The sequence below is a fragment of the Notechis scutatus genome, chromosome 2, assembly GCF_049901735.1.
Source record: "Notechis scutatus isolate UNSWTSFEM ecotype Mainland chromosome 2, rNotScu1.2, whole genome shotgun sequence".
In the NCBI taxonomy this organism is placed as follows: Eukaryota; Metazoa; Chordata; class Lepidosauria; order Squamata; family Elapidae; genus Notechis; species Notechis scutatus.
Window position 1 is genome coordinate 140634953 of NC_142010.1, and position 11602 is coordinate 140646554.

Consider the following 11602-nt stretch of genomic DNA (forward strand, 5'->3'; position numbering starts at 1 on the left):
CGGTCAGCCTGGTGATGTCTTTCTTATCCCTATAATTTTTGGCTGGAGGATTACAATCCTCAATAGGTAGGTAAAACATTTTGTTTTGAAGGCACCATTCTTTTGTAAAAACTTAATGAAGAAAGTTCAGGGCAACAGAATAACAGGAATCCTGAAACTTCTGGAGGCAGTGTGCATATTGAGTTTTGAAAATATGTTGTAGAAATGCTTCCAAAAGGTCTGTTGTGGAAGAACTTGACTATTTACAAAATGGCAGCCATAGTGTTCATAACCAGGTTCAGAAATCAAACTGCTGACACTAAAACTTGCCCCCAGAACTTAAGTGCAAAGTGGAGATGCGGCTTTACCCCATCCATGTCAAATTGTATTTTTCTGCTCTCAAAATATCACAGAATACAAATTGTTGAGGCTCAAGTCATGGAGGTAAGTCATACAATTAAAAATCATGTTTCTTGCATGAAGCTCCATGCTCTGACTCTACCAACCACTCTGTCATACTGACTGGGGATGGTGATGATTGTAGTTTAAAATAGCAAGACAAAGGAAGCGTATTCTCTATGTACATGTTCAGACAAGGCATTAATGTTATATCTAACAATTGAGATATAAGTATTTTTAATATATTTTGCTAGGTTTTATCTAAACCGCATCTCTTCTCTGCCATGCTTCTTGTTTCATTTCAACCACGTGCCGTATCCCAGAGAAAGCACCACCTTCTAATTTGTTCTGAAAACATGTTTATTTCAGTTGTAATTTTATCAACAGGTAGGAGTGAGCCCACTGAATGTAACAATGCAGGCTAAATGTATATGACACATCCACACCCTGTGTTTTTAGAATAGGATGTTAAAATGCATGTATTCAGTAGCCCTTGTATGCACCATTTACTTATTCATTCATGTCAAAGATTCATATGGCCAGCCATTTGATTAAAAAAAAAGGCAATACAACCAATAAAAACAAAAACAATGCAATGACAGTCTCCTTCTATACAGATGGTCCTCACTTAATACTCACTCATTCAGCAACCATTTGGAGTTACAAAGGCACCGAATGAAGGGACTTACAACTGATGTCTGAAGTTCCAGCAACACCTCTATTGTCATATGAATAAAATTCAGTCCCACTTCTGCCCACCTGCACTTAGGACCACCTTTTGGCTGCTTACCTACCTATTGCTGCCAACTTCCCCTACTGCTTAGGGATGGAAATTCTGTTCTCAATTACCATTGTTAACTGAGAACTATCTGTACAGAAGAAATATACTTCCCACCATGACATCATCAGATCAACTTGACATTTGCTGGGCTCGCTCCCAGTTTAGCCCAACGCTCAGGGTGAAGAGACAGGTCTTTTCATATTTGGAATGGAATGGAGTAAAGCTGTAGGCCAGGAAATATAGCAAGTCTGTTCTTTCAACAGGGAAAAGATAACTCTCAGTTCCTTCTTTAGCCTAGCATCATAACAGAGAGGCTGAGTGAGTGTTGTGCAATTTTTCTGACTTGTTTTTTCCACCCAATAGTTGCTCTTCTGCTCACACCCAGCTTACGATGTTCCAGGTCCAGCTGCATCAGATTTGGAGTGGACAAAGAGCTGCTGTGCAAATTAAAAAGACAGAATTCTGTAAGAATTAATCAATATTACTATTGCTAACCGCCTCCCCCTACACACACACACACACACACACACACACACACACTTGTACAGTGTAGCTCTGCAGGAAATAAACAGATGGGAAATAACCTCACCAACCCATTTGAAACCTAATGGCTTCTACTAACAGAAGATTGTTTTTCTAGAACATAAAATCAATACTATGTTTCAGTATTTTATTAGATTTCCCAGTGGGCTAGAGATTTCTTTAAATGTGAACAATTTTAAGACTCAAGAAAATGCTCCAACCGTTGTTCAAGGAAACTCTATAAATATTAGAAATCCCACTGTACTAGACTGGCTGAAACATTTGTTAGTGTGGATAGTCAATCTTATTATTATCATTTCCATTTCTGAGGCAGACAAATTAAGGCTAAGTAACAAGTTTAAATGTAATGTGTAATTTACTAGTCCCAAATGTTTTATGGAAACAACAGGTCATAAGTTTGGATCAGGAAGGAGCATTTTGTGATCATATATCTATTAAGATCATTCTCAAATACATCTTTGCAACTCAGTAACAGCGACCTCAAATGGTAACCTATAATGAAGAGATAAAGTCATTGTAATATTATATATGAATATAACTTTTATGAAGGTTTATCTTAAGAATGCCTTATAAATCTTTAAGATAATGGAATACTGCAAAATTAAAGGCCATTTAATTTCTTTTTCTAGAGAAAGGACACAGGAATCTGTGGTTATTCAGAAATTGATGGCTTACCACACTATTTATCTCTTGACTGTTATGCTATATGGGAATCCAACAATGTGTAGAGAAGCAATTTTTTTTAAATTCCTGCTTGTACGAAGCAGAGAGAAGAGAAATTACAGAGAAGACTAGACTCTTGCCAAATTTTATTATCCACATAAGAATTGCAATCAATTATATAATTAATCTGCCACAAAGAACTCTATTGTCCTACAATGAGCCTTTCAAACTCTGTTCTCATAACACGGCCTTCCCACAAATGGTACTTGGACAGTTGTATGTCACCTGTTCCATATGTAGTGCTATATAACATTTGATAGATGTAAGTTCACCTGTGACTTGCACACAATATCACGAAAGCCAAGCCAACCTGAGAAGATTCAGAAAGTGGATTTGCTCTCTGGAACAACCAACATACACAGGTGTGTATTGTTTATTTCTCAACAACACAAATATTCAAACTTGATTCCTCTGAAAAAGCTGAGCTGAGGTTAATCCAGAAGTTTATCTTTGAACCATTTGTATGGTTTGTTTTATGCTACAGTAAAGAAACCATTGGGGTTGTAATGAACTTCAACAAAGTTAAATCTGAGCTATATCAATAATGAGATTGTGCATTGCTTCCAAAAAGGTGCTTTGGAGCATACAGGGATGCAAATAGAACACCTGTCTGAAATTATTAAAGCAACTGGCCTTCTCCTGGAATTGCTAGGCAACTGTAGAAGGCAACCCCAAAGATGCAGCTGTTTAATGAATAGCACAGGGCTATGTTCATACTTCAATGTAACCCCATTTTTTTGGAATCAAGCCTAAAGATTTACAGCCCTGAAAAGCTACTTGCAACAACTTCCCTATAACTACTCTTATCTTAATTTTATGCTAATGTTTCCTTCAACACAGTAGTTTACATTTGTGAAACCACCATAGATGTTCAAAACATGCACATCCTTTTGATTGGAGGACATTCACACTTGGGGCTGTGAATCATCAAGTGATGTCATCCAGGGATTACCTTGAATGTCTGTGGCAGGCCTAATTCCTCTAGTGCAGGGGTGGGCAAACTTTTTGGCTCGGGGGGCCACATTGACTTTTAAAATTTGACAGACGGGCCGGGTCAGCACAAGATTTTTTGGGAATGCCCCCCCCCCACCCTTCCCCCCCCTCTTCTCCTCCTTCCCCTCCCCTCGGAGGCCCCCTGAGTCAGGAGTTGCTACTGCCGGCGCGGCTCCGCGCGGCTCCAGTCCCGCGTTGCCTCGGGAAGGGAAAGGCAAAGAGTCGTGGCGGTGCTCTGCAACGGCAGCAGCGGCACCGGAGGCTCAGGCTCAGCGGCTCCTGGTTTTGCCTTCTCCTTCCCAAGGCAACGCGGGACTGGAGCCGCGTGGAGCTGCGCCGGCAGTAGCAACTTCTGACAGCCCCAGCCGGACACCTGAGTGGAGCCCGGGCAGAACTGCCTGTTGCTGCTGCCGGAGCACCGCCAGGTCGCCTCCTCAAGCAGCCCGCCCGCCCGCCGGGCTTCCCTCCGCCGCGCGGCTCGGGGCCAGGCGCGAGCGCCCACAAGTTAAAAGGAAGCCGAAAGTTGCTGGGAAGTTGCTCAGGTTTCCGGGGCTTCCAGGCTTAAACTTTGCACAGGCAAAGTTTCAGGCGGGAGCATCTTCCCGCCGAGGAGCGGGAAGGGTTCCGCCCGGTGGGCGGGCGGGCTGCTTGGAGGAGGCAACCGGCGGTGCTCCGGGTTTCCCCTCCGCCACGCGGCTCAGGGCCAGGCGTGAGCGCCCGCGAGGAAAAAGGAAGCCGCAAGTTGCTTGGAAGTTGCTCGGGTGCTGGGAGCAGGCTTTTAAAGTGCCGCCCGAGCAGGACCGCCGAGCCGGGAAACGGGGCACCAAGGCAGGGCAAGGCTCCACCAGCAGCGGCCTAGCTTTAGGTGGCTCCAAGCAGCCCGCCTGCCCGCCCGCCGGGCGGAACCCTTTCCGCTCCTCGCCCGGAAGACGCTCCCGCCTGCAAACTTTGCCTTTGCAAAGTTTAAGCCTGGAAGCCCCGGGAAAAAAAAGGGGGATTGGCGGGGACTCACCTTCGGAGAGGTCGCACTCGAAGGTGATTTTGAACTCCCAGCCGAGGCCTTTGCAAAGTTCTTCTTTTCTTTCCTACCCCAAGAGCGCTCCGCACTGTTTTGCAGCTTTGGGGGCCACGCGGCGCAGGGCAATATGCCACGCCCAGCGATTTTTTTTCAGGGGCGGGCCGGATTGGACAGACCAACGGGCCGGATGTGGCCCGCGGGCCGTAGTTTGCCCACCCCTGCTCTAGTGGGTCGAACATTCATCAATGAATGATGGAGCTTTGTAATTGATTTAATACAGGGGCTAGGATGAAGCATTTCTCTATCCTTTGAAACAATGCATTTATGTATTTGAAAAACTGTAATGTTTAACTTTATTCTGAGTGGAGAAACAGAAGGTTTTGTGTGTATGTGCCACATGCTCTCAAGCCTGAGTTTGTAATCTGCTTAAATTAAATACCTCTGACACCTTCTGACTTTTCTGTTTAATGTGTAATTGTTTTTAAAAAATGTTCCTCTCTGCAAGTTATTAGTATTGTTTTCATCTAACAACTGAAGAACAGGTATAATCAGGGCCTCTCTCCCATAAGGCTTCAAAGCTTTAAACATTTCTCCCTCGCCTCCCTCTCCCATCAAGCTTTCCAATAAAAAAATAACTGAACATGAGTTGGTTTTAAGCAAGAGTGCTGTGTTCATTTAAAGTTAACAAGTTGAGATGATTGATTGGAAGGTCAATTAATTTTTAACTGTCCTTTATTAATAGTAATTTAGATTAATTCTTTTTCAGTAGGAATGATAGTCTCTGGGAAATATACCTGGAATAAGGAAGGTGAAGACTACCTTTGATTTTTGAGTGACAATTATTGATGTCCTTATTCTTATTAATAATATACTCATCACGGCATCACCAGGGTGTTTCACCTATCTGTTACTGAAAGGTTACAGTGGGTCTGTTGCTCTGAAGATTTCTCAATTACATTCAAGAGACTTTTCCACCCCTCCTCCACAGTCATTCAAAGAAAGAACATAAATCTCCCTCCCTCCTTTCTCTTCTACGGACACCCAATCCCCATCGCATTTACTGTGTTCTGGGGAGAGTAACTTCAGAGCATAGGGGGAAAACATTCAAAACATCTCTTGACTTCAATTAAAAATATCCTCGCAGATACCTAGTAAATCCCACTGTGAGACAAGCCAAGACATTAACTGTATCCCCAAGCAGGTGGTTTTCATTGCAACTATGCCTATGTCTCAAGGATGAAAGCACTATCATCAAAAGCAGCAGCAACCTGATTGTTCTCTTTAGAATGGGTCTTTATGAGGCTACTCTTTATTAGGTATGCTGTTTATTGTTTGTTTCAATTGTATCTCACTTTCCCCACCCCCTCCTCTAGGAGCTTAAAGCAGCTTACATAGACAGTGGCTTTCATTTCCCTCCCCTCCCCCCATGACAGCAATCCTCCAAGATAGGTTGAGTCGAAAGACAGTAATGGATCAAAGTCCATGAGTGGAGGCAAAATACAACCTAGATTGCTCAGTCCTAATTTAACAACTAGATAGATAGATAGATAGATAGATAGATAGATAGACAGACAGACAGACAGACAGACAGACAGACAATTTTGTGGTACAGATAGATAGATAGTTTTGTGGGATAGATAGATAGATAGATAGATAGATAGATAGATAGATAGATAGATAGATAGTTTTGTAGGATAGATAGATAGTTTTGTGGGATAGATAGATAGATAGATAAATAGATAGATAGATAGATAGATAGATAGATAGATAGATAGATAGATAGATAGTTTTGTAGGATAGATAGATAGTTTTGTGAGATAGATAGATAGATAGATAGATAAATAGATAGATAGATAGATAGATAGACAGATAGATAATTTTGTGGTATAGATAGATAGATAGTTTTGTGGGATAGATAGATAGATAGATAGATAGATAGATAGATAGATAGATAGATAGATAGATAGATAGACAGACAGACAGACAGATAATTTTGTGGTACAGATAGATAAATAGTTTTGTGGGATAGATAGATAGATAGATAGATAGATAGATAGATAGATAGATAGTTTTGTAGGATAGATAGATAGTTTTGTGGGATAGATAGATAGATAGATAGATAGATAGATAGATAGATAGATAGATAGACAGACAGATAGATAATTTTGTGGTATAGATAGATAGATAGTTTTGTGGGATAGATAGATAGACAGACAGACAGACAGATAGACAGACATAGATAGATGATAGATAGATAGATAGATAGATAGATAGATAGATAGATAGATAGATAGATAGATAGATAGATAGATAGATAGATAGATAGATAGATAGATAGTTTTGTGGGATAGATAGATAGATAGACAGACAGATAGATAATTTTGTGGCATAGATAGATAGATAGATAGATAGATAGATAGATAGATAGACAGACAGACAGACAGACAAACAGTTTTGTGGGATAGATGATAGATAGATAGACAGACAGACGGACAGACAGACGGACAGACAGAGTTTTGTGGCTTGCTGCCACAATACACATCCAATGTACACACTTTTCAGGAATACTGTAGCATAAAGTTGTAATTCCTCACCTTAACACTGCAATACATCCCCACTGAGCAGCAGGGATGGGGGATGGGGACCCATCCATTTTCACTGCAGAAGTAATTGTAAATTTAATCAGCCAAATTAAGATGAAGCGGCTCTTATGGTCAGACATTTAGCTTCCCTGAGATCTTCTACCTTCGGGAGGGAGAAGGCAGGGGAAAAGGGAAGGAGCAGCTGCTCCTGTATAGGAGAAAAACCGAGCCCGAGACGCAGCAGCGGACAGAATAAAAATCGATCGATTCACTCACCTTCAACTTCCCAAGAGAGATCCCAGCAAAGGGGGAGGGGAAGCGGACGGCGGGGTCTATTTCTGGCAGCCCGGAGAGAGAAAAGGAGCCTCTTCTTTCCGCATCCCTCTTGTGTGTTTGTCCAGAGAGAGACTGAAAGTTACAAATTGCTGCCATGAGCTCATCAAACAGTGCCTTTTCCCCCCTCGGTGAACCTTGGCCATTGGCCAAACGCCCGTCACGTGGTCTCTCCCCTTGCCACTGTATCGAATGTCAGCTGGCTTTTTCTTTTTCAACCCCCCCCCATCCCCCCCCGCACCCCGCCTCCTTGGGAAGCGGGAAAATGTCCAATTTGACCAGGAGGAATCAGGGCCAAGGTGGGGGGGCGCGTGGGGGGGGGGGAGGAGGAGGAGAGCCATCAGGACACAATGACGGATGGTCCCCATTTAGAACTGCCTCTGTACGTGGGACAAGGGCCAGTGGCCAATGGGTAGCGACCCTCTCCTGGAGGGCAGCGCGGCTGGAGAGGCAGCTCCGTCGAAATAGCAGCCCCGGGGACGGGATCCCCCGGGGGGGATCTCCCCCTCCCGGCCTCTGCGGGCCCTGAGGCTGGCCGGTTACTCGAGCGACCTCGGCCTCTGCACCACCTACCTATGCGGATGACATCGGCTTCCTCCTCGCCGGCGTCGCCACCTCCTCCTCCTCCTCTCCGCATCACCAAGCTTGTGCGCCCCGCCTGGATCGCTCTTTGGCTGATGGACACCCCCCACTTCTCCTCCTGCAGGCTCCCTAGCGAGAAGATCTCCGGGCCCTGCGGACTGAGCGGCAGGAGGGATTCCCCCCACCCCCACCTCCACCACCGGGCTCGAAGGGCCAGGGCTGCGGAGGAACTTTTGAATGGCTTGAAAGTTGAGCGCAACCCGCCCCGCAAAAAAACCAAAAAAAAAAAAAAAAACAGGTGAGTGCTAGGAGGCTCCAATTGGATGCCTCGCTGGCGCGCCTGCCGCATCACCGGATACTGGAGGTATCCCGGTAGGTAGGCGGAGATCATCCATCACGCGAGAGGGTGAAACGTCAGGGGGGGTCTCATTGCCAAGCAACTCACGTGGGGACCCCCAATTCCTTTGGCCTCACTGGGGCCGCTGAGGACAAGGCTTTTGGTGAAGAGGGAGAGAGGGAAAGGGAGAAATCTTACAAACAAATAGCATCCCGTCATCGGTGGTTGTTGTTGTCGTTGCTTTTTTTTTTTTTTTTTCCAAACCAGGATCTTAGCTTTTGTTGAAACTCTTCCTGGATAGGCAGGATATGGTTTCTTTTTAAACGATCTTCTGGAAGAATTTCCAAAAGCTCTTTCTCTGGATAAGTCCCACCACAAGCTACGGTTGCGTAGAGACATTGAAAACAAACGCTTCCCACTTCTTTTTATTCCTTCGGTATATTTGAGCTCCGAACTTTTTCTTTCTTTCTTTCTTTCTTTCTTTCTTTCTTTCTTTCTTTCTTTCTTTCTTTCTTTCTTTCTTTCTTTCTTTCTTTCTTTCTTTCTTTCTTTCTTTCTTTCTTTCTTAAAAAAACTAAAGCAACAGCCACACATACATGCTCCCTGAACATACATGTGATGGATGGGGGAATCTTCGGAAATATTTTGACATTTTATAAAGGTTGTTGGGGGACGGGGACAGGGGGAAACTTGAGTTTATTTTAGATCAAACTTCGATCAGTTACACTAATTAGAGGGCAACTGTATCCTGCAGTCATGATCAGAAATTATACAATTCTCTCCCTCGCTTTTTTTAACACTTTTCAACAGAACAGTAACGTTCTCAGTTCTGGGACATTGATGCTCTCAAACATTTTTAACTTCCGAAGTTGTGGAAGCGGGAAAAAAAAGAGCTGAGAAGATACTGAGCTGTTATGCCAAACATTTGGCATAACATTTTAATTAATTGAGTGTGTTTGTATCTCCTTTCTGATTTACTGGCAGAAATGCTTCGAAATTTGTTTGAATGTCATTAAAAAAAAAAAGCTCAGGATGGGTGTTACCGATCAGCTCCGTTCTTTGTATTTCTGAAACTTTCAGAAAAAAAGAATAAATTAAGGAAAAAGCGGCTGCGCGTGTGAGTGGGTGATTTGTTTGTCTCTGTGTTAAGAGTATTTATTTCTTTACAAAACAGCGAATATTCTTTGAATGACATCAGGAAGAGATATTTATTTAAGGGAGAATTGGACTGCGATCTCGTATTTCTTTCATTCCTTCCTTGTCTGGTTTGTTTATTTTTTTTTCTCTTCAGCGATGTTGGCTTTGGGAAGGAAGGTAGATCAACATTTCCCGGCACAGAGAGAGAGAGAGAGATCGGAAAGGAAGAAGTTGTTTCAGACTGCCTCGAAACTGACTGATTTAAGGTGCCTCTTTAAGAAAAATCTTCCCGTCGAAAACAACAACCACTGTGGCCACTCGAACTGAAAAGGTTGCAAGATGAAAGATTCGTTCACCCAGCGCTGGAGAATGAAGGGCGAAGCCCAGCGAAAGCCGACGCGGTTTCGGTTTTTTAAAGCGCAAAAACGGAAAGATCTTTTGACAAATCGACTTTTTTCTGGTTCGCTCCCCTCCGGATCCCCGTCGCTCTATCTACGGGGGCGAAAGCTTACGATAGAGACCTTTGGGAACTGCGAAGCGGAGCTTTCCCATCCTACGACCCTCCCAAATACTCGAAAACATTTGTGTGTGTGCGTGCGCGATTTTCAAACGGGATACATTATCTGGGAGTACACACGACGCATATCCAATACCAAAAGCCTTTCTCGCCCCCCCCCCCTCACCTCCGCCAAAACTGTATTTTCTTTCACTTCGGCATTTAGTTTCCGATTAAAATAAATAAATAAATAACCAATCTAATCAAGCGATCCGGTAAGATCCGGCGGATTAAACCGGTCGTTTCATGCCGTTGTTTTTTTGAGGCCGAAGAATGTGTTGTGCGCGGTCTTTTTTTCTTTTGTCCTTCGGTTCCGAAACAGATTTCTGACTTGGGGATATTTTATCCATTTAGATCTTTTCACAAACCACTGAAGGGGGTGGGGGTGTAATTAATTATGGCGGTTTCAAGAACCTGCCCGGTAGCTGGTTGTTTGGGTGGGAGAAATATTCCAAAGTTTAAGATTGATTATTAAGATTATTCATATATTTAATTTATATATAAAATATGTATATATGAATAAGAAGAAAGACAAGGAGAAGAAACGAGAAGACCGATTGATTGCTTCTTATTTATTGGCAGCTTTTGTCAACGCAGGTATTTTTTTTTAACAAGAGCAGTAGGAGAAGTGTTTAAGTGTTTAAATCTGTGCAGAAGTGTTTTGCAGAAGTGCAGAAGTGTTTAAATCTGTAATCCTATATTAACTAGGAAGAAGCCCCACTGAGTTCGAGACAGAGTAGAGTTAGACTTCTTCCCAGGCCAGACCTTTCCTCAAAGTTTGGAAAAAGGGAAGCCAACAATTATTTGCAGTTTCAGGTCTAATCCAACACAGAGATGTATTTTCTCCCTGCGGAGGCAGGAAGTGAATAGCTATTTATAGAATATATTATCTTGCTCTTTGAAACATTTATTCTTTTTCTGATTTTGGAAAAAAAAAGAAAAGAAAGAAAGGCACCAAACTTTGCTTTTTAACTCAGCAAAACATGCAGGGGAGCAAAATAAGTAAGAGTAAAATAACAAGCCTTTTTTTTTTTTTTTTTGGAATGCACCTTTTTAAAATCCAGCTTTCTTCCTTTCTTTTCTTTAAAAAAAAACTGATTTAATTAGCCATGCAATGACTTCACTCCTTCTTCTGCAACTGCAAAGTGCAGAGAATAAGAGGCTGCTACAATGGAAGAGTGCTGCCTGTTTATTTCACAGGGTTCTGCTGTGAAGAGATCCACGTGTGTCCGTGGCGTTACCTTTCCAGGATGAGCCCCTGGGCACCTCTTCAGCTGGTTGACTATGAGGAAGAACCACTGGGGCATTCCGTTGTTATCACACTGAGGGTAAGGATTTTTCCAGGCAACAGAAGGCAACAGCGAACAATACTTGGGGAGAGAGAGGGGGGGGGGTTGGTTGCGATTTTGACAGCCTTGATGTTTGCAACAATTCAGATCGTTGTTGATCAGCAAGATGGCCTGAGAAATATCTGCAACTTGCAAGGGGGAAATTAAAGACGGGAGAGATAAAGAAACATATGGAAAGAATAAAAGTGTGGTCCATCTCCCGCAATTTACAAAATTATTTGAGACAGAATGAGGTTGTGGTGGGAATAGACCCAGCTGTCATTCTTAATATTAGTATTGGTGTTATTTTA

At 43.0% G+C, this 11602-nt stretch overlaps 1 long non-coding RNA gene across 1 annotated transcript; it reads right to left on the reverse strand.

Moving 5' to 3' along the window:
* Positions 1–714: 714 nt before the first annotated feature.
* On the reverse strand, positions 715–10217 carry LOC148132281 (uncharacterized). Its single transcript, XR_015747799.1, has 3 exons — positions 7925–10217; positions 7295–7426; positions 715–1596 (listed from the first exon to the last, which is right to left on the reverse strand). It is a non-coding gene; the product is annotated as an uncharacterized LOC148132281 (long non-coding RNA).
* Positions 10218–11602: the final 1385 nt, after the last annotated feature.